Source organism: Arvicanthis niloticus, chromosome 6 (genome assembly GCF_011762505.2).
Source record: "Arvicanthis niloticus isolate mArvNil1 chromosome 6, mArvNil1.pat.X, whole genome shotgun sequence".
In the NCBI taxonomy this organism is placed as follows: Eukaryota; Metazoa; Chordata; class Mammalia; order Rodentia; family Muridae; genus Arvicanthis; species Arvicanthis niloticus.
Window position 1 is genome coordinate 92,793,696 of NC_047663.1, and position 17,171 is coordinate 92,810,866.

Consider the following 17,171-nt stretch of genomic DNA (forward strand, 5'->3'; position numbering starts at 1 on the left):
GAGTTTTTTCACAGGTGAGCAGTGGTGGTGTGAGGACTGAGGGCAGGGAAGGAAGGTGAGAAGATTAATGTAAATTAACTAGAGAATTATATAGTATCTGCAATGTAGGAGCAGGGTCTTGGTCCCCTGGAGTAGAGTAGGACTGATAGGATCCGGGTGCCACAAAGTGGGTGGGATGGTCTACACTTGCTATGCCACCAAGCAGCTTATTACTTGGATTGTATACACACACAGTATAAAATCACCCATGCTTACATGGTGTTACTGTGTTGTGTACCTTTTCCTGGGCAGATGTAAATAAGTGTCTGTCACCCCAGATAAGGTACTAGTGGTAGACTAAATAAAGAATTCCACCTATGTTAAGATTAGTAAGGTAGTGAGTTTGTTGGTGGCCAGATGGGAACAGTTTGCTAAGCCTGGAGTTTTCGTTACTGTGTGGATATGTGGAGAACGGAGGATCTATAGTGTCATTCCTCAGGAGCCATTGTCTTAGTTAGGGTTTTATTGCTGTGAACAGACACCATGACCAAGGCAGTTCTTACAAGAACAACATTTAATAGGGGCAGGCTTACAGGTTCAGAAGTTCAGTCCATTATCATCAAGGCAGAAACATGGCAGCATCCAGGCAGGCATGGTGCAGGAGGAGCTGAGAGTTTTGTATCTTCATCTGAAGGCTGGGGCCAAACATACACAAAGCATTCGCCTCCCTGGCCTCCATAGACTTGTTCAAACACATGTGTCTATGGGGGCCTTACCTAGCCATAGCATAATTAAAAAGTACGTTTAGCCCAACTTCCAAACTTCCCATGGTCTATAGTAGTCTCAACAATGTTAAAAGTCCAAAATTCAAAGTCTCTTCTGAGACTCATCCAATCACTTAACTATAATCCCCAAGGCAAGACAGGAAACCAGGTGGGCACACTCCAAACTCTGCATCTCCATGTCTGTTGTCAAAGTGGTCTTCAGATCTCCACTCCTTTTTCATCTTTGTTAACTCTAACAAACTTCTTTCTCCTGGGCTGGTTTGATTCCCTGTTAGCGGCTTTCCTCAGCAGGTATCCTACAACTCCGGCATCTTTAGCATCTTGAGCTCTCCAAGGCAACTTCAATGTTACAGCTTCTTGTTTTAATGTCTGGGATCCTCCAAAGGTCTGGTGTCATTTCTGCAGCTCTACCCTCTAGCACTCTAAGCTCAGATTGATCTACTCCACTACCACTGCTGTCCGTGGTGATCATCCCATGGTACTGGCATCTACAATACACTGGAGTTTTCCGTTGCAACTAGGCTTCACCAATAGCCTCTTCCTGGTGTCAAGCCACAACTCCTTTGCATGACCCATTCAGTCCCGGGCCATCAACTACAACTGAGGCTGCACCTTCACCAATGCTTTCCATGGCCTCTCACAGTACCAAGCCTTCTGCTCTTCATGACCCCTTCATGCCTTCAAAACCATTATCACCTGGGTGACTCTTATACATTACCAAGTACAACTGCAACACAAAGTACAACCTTGGCTATCTCTGAACACAGCTTCTTTGTGCTCTCAGAAAATACTTCTCAGAAAATGTCATCACAGTGATGGTGGTCTCTTCTTATTCACTAATTCTTAGCTCCAGTTAACCAGCATCAATTTCCCCTTCTATTCTTGACTCTAAAGTCAGAGCAACATGGCCAAAACTGCCGTGTTCTGCTGCTTGCAGGAGCTGGAACATGGCCCCCTTGTTCTATTACATTATCATTAGCTTCCTCTTTTCCAACTCTCTCACTGCCTAAGTGTGGCTGTCCTGGATCCTGCTCTGTAGATTGACCATGAATTCAGATCTGCATACCTGTCTCCTGAGATTAAAGGTGAGTATCACCATGCCTGGATTTAAGCTTTTCTTTACCAAGAACTCTGTCTCAGATGGGCCTTGAACTCAGAGATCTGCTTGGCTTTATCTCCTGGGATTAAAAGTGTGTGCCACCATGCCTGAATCTAAATTTAGCTGGGTAGGATCTTGCCCCAAGGTTACAACTCTGATAATTCAGTTTAATATCCTTGAACACTGGATTCAGCTCCATTTCACTTCCTAGTGCCCCTTTAATACTCAAACTATATATTTTATATTTTTCCTTTCTGTGCTTATTCAAAACACTCTTCATGAGACTTAACCAGAGAACAGAGTCTCTGATGGGCATTTCTGAGATGTCCTTTGCCAATCCAGTTCATCTGAGTCTCTTCATCTTAGCCTCAGGCAGACTTCAGACAAGGGCAAAAAGTAGCCATGTTTGTCACCAAAATACTACAAAAACAGTTGTTAGGCCACATACTGAAGTTCTCCACTGAAACCTCTTGGGCCAGTTCTGCACAGTTCAAATCACTCACAGCAATAAAGTCTTCCATATTCCTACTAGAATGGCTCATTAAGCCCCACTTAAAACATTCCATGGCTTTCCAAATCCAAAGTCCCAAAATCCACATTCTTCCAAACAAAAGCATGGTCAGGCCTATCACAGCAATACCCCTCTCCCAGTACCAACTTCTGTCTTAGTTGGTTTTTTTTTTGGGGGGGGGGTTGTTTGTTTGTTTGTTTGTTTTGTTTTTGCTGTGAACAGACACTATAACCAAGGCAACTCTTACAAGGACAACATTTAATTGGGGCTGGCTTATAGGTTCAGAGGTTCAGTCCTTTATCATTAAGGCAGGAACATAGCAGCATCCACGCAGGTGTAGTGCAGGAGGAACTGAGATCCCCTGGGCTAGAGTGGACTGCCATGTGGGGACTAGGAATTGAACCTAGATCACCTGAAGAACAGTCAGTGTTCTTAACTTCTGAGCTAACTGTCCAGCTCCTGTTTTGTAATATTTTAATTATCTTTGGTTGAACTTCCCTGTGGGTAATAAGACCATGTAGGCAGCCATAAATTAATCTGTTCCGCAATTAAGGCTCCTTGTGAGTTCCTTTTAGGGGCTTGGGAGGAGCCCCTTCCTCCTCTATGTGGCATACATTATTATTTTTTAATTCTGGGGAATGAAACCAAGATCTTGGTGGATACTACATATGTGGTCTGCTAGTCAATTACATGGTAGAATTTGAACCTATGTTTTTAGCATAGCCATTACAATTTATATAATTTGGGATGATAATTCATTATTCAGATCCTTATTTTTATAAACAGAAAGAAAACTATACATTTAAAGAAATGCACATTTATTTTCAAACTATATTCTAGCCAATATATAAGTGGGCACTGATATGAAAATGATGTGTTTAATTAAAAAGTGTCAGCAGCACACTTGTATCATATATTCAGATTATCCTTATGTAGTCTGATTACTAGAACCAGAAACTGAAGGCATATTGGCAATATCCTTAACATTAGGAAGTCTAGTTTTCAAAAAAATCTAACAATTCTTAAGTGGATTTTACTCCCAAATTCTTTCTTGGCTATATTTTTGTTGCATCTCTTAGTGTGAAAGGAACTATTTGGAATCCAGGTATGGCATCAGCAAAGGTAAGAAGTAGTCCAAACAGTAAGGAACTTGAGCTCTGCAGTCGCTCTCCAGCTCTGTCCTTTGCACAGCTTCCTGCACTGTCTCACTTTTGGGGGTTGTTTTTTGGTAGCGTGGGGGAACCTTTCTCTTCACACCTCCATTGAACCATATCCTGTATGCCCCGCTTGGTTTCTACGTCTGCACCTTTCTCAAGAATCCGTCTGTAACTCCTGCACTCTAGTCCTCAAAGGTCACACAGTTTCTTTTCTGTAAAGGCAATTTCCCATGTGTCTGCTACTGTTAAAAGCGGCATCCCAGTTAAAAGTGGCACTCCTCACATTCTACATCTTAATCTTGGAAATCCTCTTTTGTCTTTTATCCTGTTCACCTTCCCTTTCCCCAAAGATTCTAATACTCTTCAAGTTGTTTCCATCTATAAAGTCCTTTGCAGCTCAAGGTCCCACCTTTACTCATTGGCTGAATCAAAATAGAAGCATCAGAGGGAGAGAACATGTATTTTATTCCTCCATCCTCACTGGCTAATGGTTCTGCAGAAGGATGAACTGGAGAGTTGTCCAGAAATACCAATGTCCTGACGTCTTCCTCATCCAATCCTAGATCATTAAGTTGAAACTGCTGAACAAAATTTCGAAAGAACCATTCTGAAAACAGTTCTCTTGTGAACCAGATGTCTTCCCCAGGTTTGTGTAGCACAAATGATGTGTCCTCTTTCACACTTTTGGACACCTTTGCTTTTCCACTGGCAAATGATGTTCACCTATGAGTTCCAGCTGTATTTGTACTCGTAAGAGCAGAACAACCGTTTCTTTTTTTGTTTCTTTTCCTCCCTGGTAGGTGGGTATCTTTTCTACTTACCTGAGTGTTCTCTGGCATCGACTTCCAAAAGAGCTCAGTCTTACCCTCACTGTACAGCTGGGCTAAATGTAATTTTTCCTCATTAATTATCACAGTTTTTGTCAAAATGGCTCAATGTGTTCTCAACATGTTCTCCACATGCTTCTTGGTTCCTAGTTCTAGTCTCTTTACCCCAAGCAGTGTGCAAATTTCCTCAGCAGCCTGAAGCTCCACTGAAATAAATAAATAAATAAAAATAAATAGAAAAAAAAATCTTACATCAGGGTATTAAATGACATATGCTTGTATTTCGGAGTTGAATTTTTCCTCAATATAGATTTTTTTAAAACTTTGAACCAAGATTCAGCTGCCTGAAGAATTCAGATGCTGGTGTCTGATAACTGTTTCCCACAAGCTCCCCATATGGGACATTCTGTAGCTCTATCCCCTTAGTATTCCCTTTCAGGTTTTCCAGATGATGCTGACAGCTATCCCAAGTCTTCTGAAATGTCCTGCCCTAGATGTCAGGGTCTCCGTTCCAGTCACACAACTACATGGGAAGAACTAGCTACCACGAGAATTCACTCTGGGTACTATAAAACAAATGTCAGAAACAGGAGAAAGGTGACTAGGACCTCAGTTACTTCTCTTTTAAAGGTCAGAGCCTGACTGTCCCTTTATGTCCCAACTGCATAAAATCCTCTGAATTGTTGTAGAAAGTATTTAAACCCTGGCCTGAGTTTTCTACCACACCTCTGCCATTTAAGTTCTTAGATAAAAGACATGTACAACCTTTATATTTACAATAAGCCTTAAACAGCACAATACCTGGGCAAATACCCTCCATGGGACTGGAATCCGTTTACCTATTGATAACCCTGAGTTATTACTTACTGTGTAGTATGTTTTATCTGGGCTGCTCTTAACTCCACATGGCCAGCCTATAGGGCCATGTTCTCGTGACTCCTTACCCATGGAGTCCTCCTCCACTTTGTTCCCCTCTTGGTTCTCCTCAGACCCCAAGCCTGGGAAACCTAAACCCTACCTATGTATTTTCTGCCCAGCTATTGGCTGTCAGCATCTTTATTTACCAATCAGAAACTTGGGGACAGGGTCATACCTTTACATCACTCCAGGTCTCCAGGTCTTGGGAAAGTAGTTATGGTTAAAAATAAGCATCTATTATGAGGAGCAAAAGGAAAAGCATTTGTTAGCCAATAACTAGAGAGTTGACATTCAATCCAGTGTGAGTTCTGTCTTTCAGTATGAACTCAATGCACTTGCTTTTACTCTTTTCTGGCTGCACATAAATTGCTTCTAAAGCAGAGCCCAGAGGAAGAGGAAACCAAAAAGGGCAGCTTTTGTAGCCCCACGGAGAGGATAGGCAGCTATCATTGGTCCTATCTGCCGATTGTGCCCTGCTTTGCTTCCTCCCCACAGGGTCTCACCAGGTTTCTCCTTATGACTAAGGTTACTAATGAGATCTAGGACACTACGTGGAGCACTTCATTCACTCAGCTGACGGCTTTAATTGTGTGCTCAGCACTGGGCAAAATAACCAGCACCTCTGCACTAAGAGCTTTGATGTACTTTGATTCTGAGACTGGAGCAATAACTGGAGTTTAAGAAAGCAAGTCCAGGGGTAGAGAGATGGCTTAGCAGTTAGGAGAGCACTGGCTGCTCTCCAGAAGACTCAAGTTCAAGTCCCAGCATCCATGTGTGGGGACTCACAACTATCTCCAAACCCAGTTCCAGGGGATCTGATGTCTCTTCTCAACAGGCAACAGAAACACAACATACATAGGAACAAAACAGGCTCACAAAATTTTTTTAAAAAGCAAGACCTGTCAGATTGCTAAGGAGAGTTCTTTGACACGTATCAAGTGACAGGCAATGTTCATTAGTGTCCAATTTATAATGCTTATAGGGGACAAAGAAAAGCATATTTCCAGTCTTACAACCCATTCTTTGCAGCGTTCAACCTCTTAACTTTGCCTTTCCTTTGGCTTATGTCCTGAATGTGCTGTAGTAAAACCCCGTGAGGCCTTAGATAATATCTGCACCCAGGTCACCCTTTTCCTTCCTCTCACAGGTTGTTCCGCCTTGTTATTGCCTTGTGTTCTCCATAGGCATGCAACTGGTCAAATCTGTATAGATTGTTGATACATAAGCTTATTGGAAACTAATGCTGGCTACATAGAATACACTTAAGAAATTATCCCTTTTGCTGGTACAATTGCAAAAATTTGGAGATCACCCCAAATCCAAAATTCATGTGCACATTTATGACTAACCTATCTTCTGCAGGTGACTATGCTTAGGCACTGCTAGAGAACATGAGAACAATGTTCTCACCTTTGGGAAAGTACAGTGATGGGAAAAAGCAGACAACAAGGAAGCCCACATTGTGGATTAGCACCTGCCACTAATCAATGTGTAGGACTTATTAAATCTCAACTTCTTTGTCAAGGAAAATACCTGTTTCACAGGTTAAAACCTATCTTACAAGAAAAATACAAAACAAAAACTAACAGTTGTGAGGAAAGCATCACATGGCTTAGTAGGCATTCAGAGCCCTCATGGTCCCCAAAGGAAGCTATGAGGGGCTCCCTGACCACACCGGGAGCATGAGAAGGGCGGGGCCCAGGCAGAGAACACAGCTGGAGCATTAAGGCGGCGCACAAAGCACAACTGGCAGAGAGGCCGCCATACCAAGAATGACCCCAGATACTAGCTGGCCAGCGGCCCCAAAGCTCCATAGGGATGGTCAGGAAGCAAAGCAGTGATGCCCTTCTGTCCGTCCGTCACTACACAGGGCCACGCTAAACTCCAGCAGATTTGGAAACTCCGTGACGTTAACTCCCCGGGGGCTCGTACCAGCACAGACTAGAGAACACAAGCTTCGCTGGCTCCTCTGTGAAAGGGTAAGAAGAGGCAACCTGAAGCCTCGGAAACATTTCCGCTTCCTGTGGCGCGTGCTCTCAAACCTCGAAGGAAAGGGTGATGCCTGTCTCCCGGAAGCCTGGGGGCGGGGCGAGGCCGTGCAACGTTGCTGCCCTCTCGGCTCTGCTCTCCCGCAGCCGCTGGCTGGTGTTCAGGGAGTGCAGCGCAGCTGCGAGACAGTCTTTTTGGCCGCCTCTGCTAAGCATGGTGGCATGTTGGCTAAGCATGTGAAGAGGCAGCGGTCCCTAGGCTGCAGAGTTTCTAAGTGGTTCTTGGCTGAAGCAGGGCCGCAGTGCCTGGAAGCCCTGTTTCTGGCATCCTCACACAGGCGCAACTCGGGGCCACGGCTCTTGGACCTGCATCCGCATCCACGCCTCCTGTGGGAAGAGCAGCGCTGTATCCACCATGCGCCCTAGAGAAACTTCCCTACCCTCTCTGACGCTTTTATACCTGGCCAGTATAGTCTCGGAAGTAGCTTCTGCTGATACAAAGGCAGGAAGAGCCTCATGCCTCCTGAGCCCTGGTAGACAACCACAAACTGACCATTTATTTGAATGCCAGCAGCAGGGTGGAAAAAAAATTTTCCGTTTGCCTCAAGGAAAGGAGGCCCTTGAAGCCTCACTTACAGGTCTTAATAGCTGTCAAAGAAATGTAAAATGACGCGTTAATCACCACCTCTACTTTCTGTTTACTCCCTTGCTTTGTCTCCTGTCTCACACCCCACTTCCCCATCTGACAAGGACTCTGGCTAACCTGGGTTTGATTCCCACCATCCACAAAGTGGCTCACAGTCATCTATTGTTACTTTACCTTTTTCAAACCTTATTTTTAATGATTGTTCTGAAACACTTTAACCTCCCTTGTAGCCCATCACCCACCAGAGGTAGTGGGAAAGAAAGGGAAGTGGACCTGTTTAGAAAAGTTCTTTGGAGCAAGTCTTATCTGTGCTGTCTGGAAATAGGCAGTTCAGTTCACAGATTAGTAGTGGCAGCTTGATCCCCTGGCAAACATATCATGGTTACCAGCAGTCTAGTTCAGTAGAATCAGGATAGCAAACCGGAATCAGCAGCAGTCGCACTACCTAGAAGAGACAGCCAGGCTGCAGCCTCAGCTGAAGTCAGCAGGAGGGCCAAGAGGAAGGCCAGGAGAAGTTCTCTGCTGTGCCTCTCTCAGGGAAGCAAAGATCAATGAAGAAGCAAGACTGGCAAGCAAGACCCACAACCATTGTACTGCTAGCTCTATAAGCAAGCCTGGCTCAGCCTCTGTTACTGTCCATAGAGTCCCATTCACAGCCTTCAAACATCACGTGTCTTCCATGGGTCTTGCCTTAGCACATCTGTCTCAGCTGACTTCATTCTGCCAGTCAGCCGGAGTCTGCAGAAGTGGCAAGAAACTGTAGCACATCACCAGAAGTTTCTGGTGCATTTCTCTCTATGGAGTCCTGACAAATGTAGCTCAACTACACAGTGCAAAGCAGGCCAACATATGTGTGTTGTTAGCAAAGAGTCCATCACGAGTCCTTTTACGTGCTTGCTTAAGCAGAACATCCTTTCAACTATGTCTACTTCAGCCAAACATTCCTTCACAAGTCTTAGCCTCTCACACCTGTGTTCACTTTAATGAAACATTTCTTTACATGTTTGCCCCAGCAAAACACCATCCAACCGACTTTCCAAAGAACCCTTAAGTTTCCACTTCAGTCTATAACTCTGGTTCCAGGGAGATCTGACGCCCTCTATGGGCACCAGGCATGAAAGTGGTATAGAAACACATGCACACAAACCACCCATGGACTTAAAAGAGAAACCAAAGCCTGGTAATTTTTTAACTTAATTTTTAAGAGTTGTTTACACATATGTATGTATATCATGTCTGTGCCTGGTGCCACCGAAGGTCGGAAGAAGGCTTCAGATCCACCAGAATTGGGTTTACAGACAGTAGTGAGCTGCCCTGTGGTTGGTAACTCCGGAGACTGCAAGAACAACAAGTGCTCTTAACTGCTCAAGCAGTTTAAAGGGAGAAGCAAGCCAGGACCTTTTCTGGTCACCTTTCTTATGTTATGTAGCAAATCTTAAGATCAACGTGACTTTTTAATTGACTTGTGCTTCCCTTCTTCCCGCCCCCTCCCACTTCAGTCTTCAGTGCCTTAGGAAGAAGAGAATTTCGTTGAGTTATAAGTCAGAGCAGCCCATCCATCCTTGAGCTGTCAAAGGCAGCGCCTGTGCCGCACTGAACTAGAAGCAAATGTGGTAAAAGAGCGGAATGGCGGAGAGTCTGAAAGTGGTTGAATATTTAGACCCTCTGAGACAAAAAGAGTCAGTCAAAGAAAAAAAAAAAAAAACCCACCCATTTCACAGAAAGGTAGTCGTGAACCTAAGAACTTTTGCTGCCACTTCTGGGACTTCAGTTATCATGAAGCGGCTGGATCCCGTGAGGCTGACCAGAGGTCCACGCAAAAGAGCAAATGTTGGAACTGCTGTGCCAGCACGGTTTCTGACCATTCTGCCAAGGGAGGTGCAATGTCAGATAGAGAGGCAGCATCCTCAGAGCACCGAGGAGGCCGTGGCCCTGGTTGAGCACCTGCAGAGGGAATCTGTCCAAGTCAGAAATGGGGTGAGAAGACACATTGCTGTCGGGTACAGTGAAACACGGTGATGGTGGATACAGTGGGGATGGTGAAAGTTAGTGTTAAATGATAGATTAAGTTACTTTTATTGTTCCTTTAGGCCATGTAAGTAGGACTTGAAGTATACGCACATAGGAAAACTCAGTCTGCCTAGTTTAGAGAGCATAGCTGTCTTTGCTCACTTTAGGGAAAAAGTTGAGTTTTGTTCTTTAGAACCATGATGAATGAAAAGTAATGGTTTTGGCCAAGCAGATGGAACTAGGGCCTTGGGTATGATGGACAAGAGTTCTGCCACTGAGCTGTGTTCCCAGCCTTAATTGTGTGTGCATGTGCATGTCTGTGTGTTGTGCACATGTGTGCATGCATGTGCATATGTGTCTTGTGTGCACATGTACATGTGTGTGTTGTATGCATGTGTGTGCATGTACATGTGTATGTCTTGTGTGCATGTGTACAGGTGTGTGTTGTGTGCATGTGTGTGTGTTGCATACATGTGTGTGTTCACGTGCATGTGTGTGTCACAGTGTGTAGAGTGCTCAAGCACTCAGCTGTTTATGTTGACCAGAGGTCAACTTCAGGTGTCTTCCTTTCTTGTCCTCTGACTTCTGTTTCTGAGACAGGGTGTCCTGTCCTGCTTGGCTGTTATGTGTGTGCTGAGGAAGGAGATCAGGTTCCCATGCTTACATGACACACACTTTATTGGCTGAGCCACCCACCCTGTTTTTAAGTTTGTATTTATTTTTATCAATTAAATCGTTTCTTGGACAATTTCATATATGAAATAATACATTCTGATTACTCTCATCCCCCCAGTCTCTTACTTCTGTCAGCTTTCCCTCTCTCCCTAAAACTCCCTTTCCATCATTCACGTCTTTTTGCTTTAAAACCTGCTGGGTGTAATCAGGCCAGTGTGTGAACATGGAATTGGAGCTACATAGTGGAGCCTTCAGGGTTTGTTTGGGTTTTTTTCCCCAAGACAAAGTTACTCTGTGTAGCCCTGGCTGTCCAGGAACTCACTCTGTAGACCAGGCTGTCCTCAAACTCTCAGAGATCCACCTGCCTCTGCCTCCCAAGTGCTACGATGAAAGACATGCACCACCACACCCAGCTTGGAACCTTCAGTGTTGATACAGAATCTTACTACATAGCCCGCACATTCCTTGAATGCATGAGCCTCCTGCTAAGCCTTTCAAGTAGCTGGGATTATAAGACTGGGCCACTGTACCCAGCAGAGCTTAAGTTCTAAGAAATACAGGGCAGTGAAGGGAGGGAGAGGTGTGAAAATAAGAAGACTGCCTTTGTTAGGGTTTCTATTGCTGTGAAGACACATCATGTCCATATGAAAACTGGAGGGGAAAGGGTTCCTTTTGCTTACACTCCCACATCATAGTCCATCACTAAGGGAAGTCTAGGCAGGACCTGGGGGTCATGGAGGCAAGCTACATACTGGCTTGCTCTCCACGGCTTGCTCAGTCTGCCTTCTTATAGCACCCACGACCACAAGCCCAAGGATGCTACCACCCACAACAAGATGGGCCCTCCTACATCAGTTGTCAATCAAGAAAATGCACCACAGGCTTGCCCACAGTCTGGTGAGCACATTTTACCAAATGAGATTCTCTCACCCAAACTGATGTTAGTGTGTGTCAAGTTGATGTAGAACTAGCCAGCATAGAGACTTAAAGATGAAAGCGGGGCAAGAACAGGAAAGAAAAGCAGAAACCATACAGCGAGGTGAACACTGCATAGGGAAAGTTAGAGGGAAGAGACTAATGCATATAGAAGGAAGAGAAGTCCCAGTAGTAGCTTGTTGGACAAAAGTTGCAGCAGCAGCAGCAGTGGACCAGAGTCTGGGTCGCAGGGTGGTCCTCCATGCTGGCCACAGGACGGCAAGTCCCAATAGACATGAGGGTGTTCGTGGGTTCCAAAAGCTTATTGTCCATGGCGAATGTAGATGGTGTGTGCACCCCCCCCCAATTAAGCCAGAGGGGAGTTGGCTTAAATAGGGAGAGGGGGGAAGAGGAGGGACTGGAAAGGGATAACTTAATTTAGCTACACCCTGACCTTTAGGTAACTCGTGAATATGGAAATCTCGAGGTTGAGGCCTGTAGCCACACCCTCTACCTGTGTCCTATGGGACTGAACGGGGCAGGTTAAGTGGAGATGTGGACTGCATGTAGAAGCCTGGATTCTGGGGGCGTGGCCGAACGCCTGCCATTTCTCCCTTGGAGTCTCGGGGTTCCAGGCCCATGCCCACCCTAGAACCAAGACATCATTCCACGGCCCGACAGTAGCTGCGAGGAAAAGTACCGATCATGGTTCCTTTGTAGTTGGGACGAGCACCTTCTTCCTCGTGCTTGGTCCCCTGCTTTGCTGACTAGTACAGAGCTACGATATAGTTATAGGCAGGCAACAGACACTTGCTAGCCTCAGGACTGCTGTAGAGAATAAAGGGCATGTCAAAGAACTGGCAGGTGGAGCGGCAACACTTCTACTCTATTTTATCTTTGTTCTCTGAATACCTTCCCTTACATTAGAGAAAACTGGCCAACAGGAGAAATTTTACTCAGTTCCTCAGTTTTTGGAGAGAGGGGCCTCATAGTAGCCTTCCCTTGGGATTTACCACAGTTAACTTTCTATTTTGAGTCTCGTTCTCATTATCTATCCATGGCTGGCCTAGAACTTGGTCTGTGATTTGTAGATGAAGACAGCACCCAACTCAAAGACCTGCCTGACTCCACCTCCAGAGTGCTGGGATTAGAGGTGTGTGTCACCACACTAGACTTCTACAGCTAATGGTTTTCTTCAGTAGTATAGCCACTGGTGAGATGCCCGTGCACCAGAAACCCTGAGGCAACTCACTGGCCATTTTAAAAAGACACAAAACTAGAAGAGGAACCAGAGAGTAATGGGAGGAAGGCATTGAGCGTGACCAGAGCACACTGTGTACATCTCTTAAAGTGTCACAATGAAGCCACTGACAAAGGAATGTAAAGAGAGTCTGGGAGACACAGCAGAGTAAGAAGATGTGACTTCCGACCTTGCCAGTGGCCTGAAGTAGGCGGTATACAGAGAAGGTGTGCTAAGGAACAGATTTCTTCTTTAGATATCTTATTTCTTATCTTATGTGTACTAGTGTTTTGCCTTCATGTGTGTCTGAGCACCACACACATGCTGGTGCTTGAGGAGATGATAAGCCTCTATGTAGGTGGTGGGAATTGAACCTGGGTCCTTCGCAGGTAATTTGTTGAACCAGAGTATCATTGGCTTGTTTTGATACCCAGCTCTTTGGAGCTGTAAAAGCAGCTTTGATAACAGCTATGTTTTCTCAGATACTGTACCAGCTGTGGATGATCTGGCCTAGGGTAGAGATACATCTGCACCATGAGACCCTCGAAACAACATCGTGAGTCCTGTTTCTTAGAACAGTTGAGAGGAAAAGAAGAAATGAAGCAAGGTTTATGGCCACCGCCTTCTCACAAAATACCCAAGGAATTGGGATCTGAATTGGCCATTAGAGGCATGAAATACTCTAGGGGCTTAATGCAGGAAACTATAGGGTATTAGGACAATTATTTAGTGGGGGGAGGGGATGGGTGGAAGATTTCCTACCAGAAAAAGAGTGTTCATTTTCTATTGTTATACTAGAGTCCTCAAGTACTTGAATTTGATATCTCCTTTATTTTTTTAAATTAAAAATAAATAGTCCCCCAACACACACTGAGATGCCAAATCTTTTAAGTTCAGACTCCATTTTAGAGAACCTGACCTAAGTTTGAATTCAGGTAAACTAACAGGCATTAGTTTCCAAGTTACCACCACCCCCCCCCCCCCAACAAAACCCAAACCTAGCTCCAGTCTCTAGGCTAATCCCCAACAAGACCAGCATTTCCAGGTTACACCCTCAACAAGACCAGTGTCTCCAGGTTATTCCCCCAACAAACCTGCACCCCAGGTTACAAGGCCACCCCTTGCCTAATGATCATCCATGCAGAGGGGAGCAGAAGTTATGATGTGACTCCCAGCACCAGCCAATTATGTTAAAGGCCACAGTAGCTTTCCAATTAGATGCTTGCACATGTACTCTCTGCTTGCTGCTTACTATAAAGCCTTGCCCCAATAGACATTCGGGGCTGCACCACCACCAAAACCATCCTGTGTGGTGGTGGTGCATTGGGGGAAGGGGCAGAGCTAGCTCTGAATAGAGTAAAGACCCTGCTGTGAGTTGCATCAGATTGGCTCCTATGTGTGTTTTGGGGGATCACTAACATTTCCCAGGCACTACAACACCAGCTACTAAGAAACCACACAGGGAACTGGTTCCAAGAGCTGGTAGATTATAAGCAGACTATTACTGGCACAACCTGATACTTAGAAGAGTGTCAAATCTCTACTGAAAAGAAGCAAAGACCTATTTGTTTTATAAATGAGCTCAGGATGTTGATAGAAATGAGAACTAGCCTGTGGCTCTTCCCTACCCACAGCCACGCCTGACCAACAGAGCAGACAAGCAGTAAAGCCCCGACTGTGGCACCTGAGCTCATGTTGCCTGGGTCCCAGGTGAGCTGTGCTTTCTCCATGTGTTGGCCGCCTTCCCCTGCTGCCCATGATTTGGGTCGCTCAGGATGGGCTCAGAAGTATATTAGACCCAATTATCGTAACCTGGGAACCGTGTACCTCCTAGGCTACTTCCTTATTCCTTTCTGCCTTGTTGCTTCTTAAGACAGTCTCAGTTTCTGAGAGAACTATAGTTGATTTTTTTTTCCCTCATATTATGAGCATAGGTTGTGCTTATGGTGAAAAGTGGCTGCGAGTGATTTTCTGGAGCTAAGATTGTGCTCAGATAAGCTTAGATGGTAGAAGTCAGTTTCTTGGGAAGACTTTAAGGTGATAAAATTAGTATAGTATAGTACAGTATAGTGTGAATTGTGTGCTGAGCAGGGAGTGGCACTGTTAAGAGGTGTGGCCTTGTGGGAGGAAGTATGTGAGGTGAGCTTTGGGTCTCTTCCTATGCTCAGACTCTACCCACTGCAGAAGAGGGCTTCCCCCTAACTGCCTGAGAGTGCCAGTCTCTCCTGCTTGCCTTCAAAAAAAAAGACACAGAACTCTGAGCTCCTTCTCCAACATCGTGTCTGCCTGCACACTACCATGCTTCTCCCCGTAAAGATAATGGACTGAACCTCTGAAATTGTAAGCCAGCCCCAATTAAATGCTTCCCTCAATAAGAGTTGCCTTGGTTTAAAAAAAAAAAAAGTTACTAATAAAAAAAAAAAAAAGGAGAGTTGTCTTGGCCATGGTGTTTCTTCACAGCCATAGAAACCCTAAGACAGATGTCTTCTCCTTACCATTTTATTCTGTCCCAGCACTTGGCCTCTGGGATGATAGCACTCACATTCAGGACAAATCTCCTGATTAGTTAATCCTCCCTGGAGATGTCTGGACAGGCTCAGCCTTATGTTTCTTCTCTTAGCAATGTCATGGTCTGACCAAATTAATAAATTAATCATCAAATCTGGTATGGTGAATAGTGCATGATGCAATCTCAAGGGAGGTATAAGACCAGTCTGGCTGGGCTTCATAGTGAATACGAGGCCAGTCAGAGCTGCATAATAAGACCCCATCAATGATGACGATGACGATGAGGAAGACAATGACGACAGTGGAGGTGGCTGTGGTGGTGACGGCAACGATGACAACAACAGTAATAGAAGAGAAAAAGAGGACAAGGAGTATGGCTCAGTCAGGCAAGTACAAGGACCTGAGTTTGATCCCACAGAAACCACCTAAGAACTCAAGCTGGGTATCGTGTGTTTATGATTTCAGAGCTGGGGAAGCAGAGAAAGGATCCTTGGGGCTTTCTGGTCAGCCAGTCTAGTTTACTTGGTGAGCTCCTGGCTAGTAAAAACCCTGCCTAGAACACAAGTAAGTAAATAAGTGGAGATTGTCCTAGCCAGGGTTACTGTTGGTGCGATGGGTTGCCATGGCCAAAAGCAAGTTGGGGAGGGAAGGCTTTACTGGACTTCACAGCAGCATTTTCACTGAAGGAAGTCAGGACAGGAATTCAAGCGGGACAGGAACCTGGAGGCAGGAGCTGATGCAGAGGCCATGGAGGGATGCTGCTTACTGGCTTGCTCAGATTGCCTGCTTACAGAACCCGGGACCACCATCCCGGGGGTGGTACCACCCACAATGGGATAGGCCCTCCCCCATCAACACTAAGTAAGAAAAGCCCCTGCAGGCTTGCTTGCAGTCTGATCTTACAGAAGCATTTTCTCAGTTGAGGCTCTCTTCTTTTGATGACTCTAACTTGTGTCAAGTTGATATAAAATGAGCCAGTGTGGCAGTGTCTTCTCAGAAACAACCCAAGGGGTTTTCTGGTCTCCGTATGCACCTGTACACACATTAACCAACACAGCATGTTACTGTGGGTATTCAGCCCTGGACAACTAAGCTTGTGTTGTGGCCTGAGCTGCCCCATGCCTTCTGTCGGCTCCCCACAAGCTTGGATCAGGAAATCAGATGCTTCCCAAGCTATGAACTGATTGCCTCCTGCTGTTCTCACTTAAAAAAAAAATCGTCATGTGCTGTTAGTTCCTACAAAGCTTGGCCTACTACATCCAGTTAGTACTGAGCTGAAGTCCATTCACTTTAGAACGTGTTGATATTTGCAAACTATCCCAGGAAGAATGGGAGCCGTTGGGCCCCCTTTGAGGCTCTCCTCTCCAATGATGTAATGCAGGAAACCCACAAGTTTGTCATCTTTATAGGAGGGGACCTTCTTTCTTTTGTGGAGTTCAGTGACCTCTCTGTGTTTTGGCTTTACTGATAAAAACCCCTCTCGGAGTCCTATTCGGCCCCTAGCTGGCTGTTTTCTTCAGTAGATGGTAAAGAGGAAGGAAGAAGTATCCAGACCATCTGGGAAGCTTTTTCCAAACTGACATGTTTACTGCTCTCCTTGCGTGGAATCATTGATCCGTTCTGTCGATCTCAACCCCATGTTTGTTCTTTCATGGGTTTTCCACTTGGTAAAAACAACACCACCAAGTTAAGAAAAACTGGACAGTCAGTCATTCCTTCACCTCAGCTTCGCATTCCTAGAACCCATTAGCAAGCTTTGCTGGCTCTACTCCTACATGTTATGCCAAGTCCACCTGTGTCTCAGCCTGAACCTGAACATGATATAGCTATCATGACAACTATAGATGTCTAACCATTATCTCACCACCCTGTTCTTGTCCCACCACAGTCTTTATATAGAAACTAGAGTCATC

The 17,171-nt window shown here is 45.2% G+C and overlaps 1 long non-coding RNA gene across 1 annotated transcript; it reads right to left on the reverse strand.

Moving 5' to 3' along the window:
• Positions 1-484: 484 nt before the first annotated feature.
• On the reverse strand, positions 485-5,592 carry LOC143442872 (uncharacterized). The gene is made up of 2 exons (XR_013111451.1): positions 5,452-5,592; positions 485-4,564 (listed from the first exon to the last, which is right to left on the reverse strand). It is a non-coding gene; the product is annotated as an uncharacterized LOC143442872 (long non-coding RNA).
• Between the last annotated feature and the right edge of the window lie 11,579 nt (positions 5,593-17,171).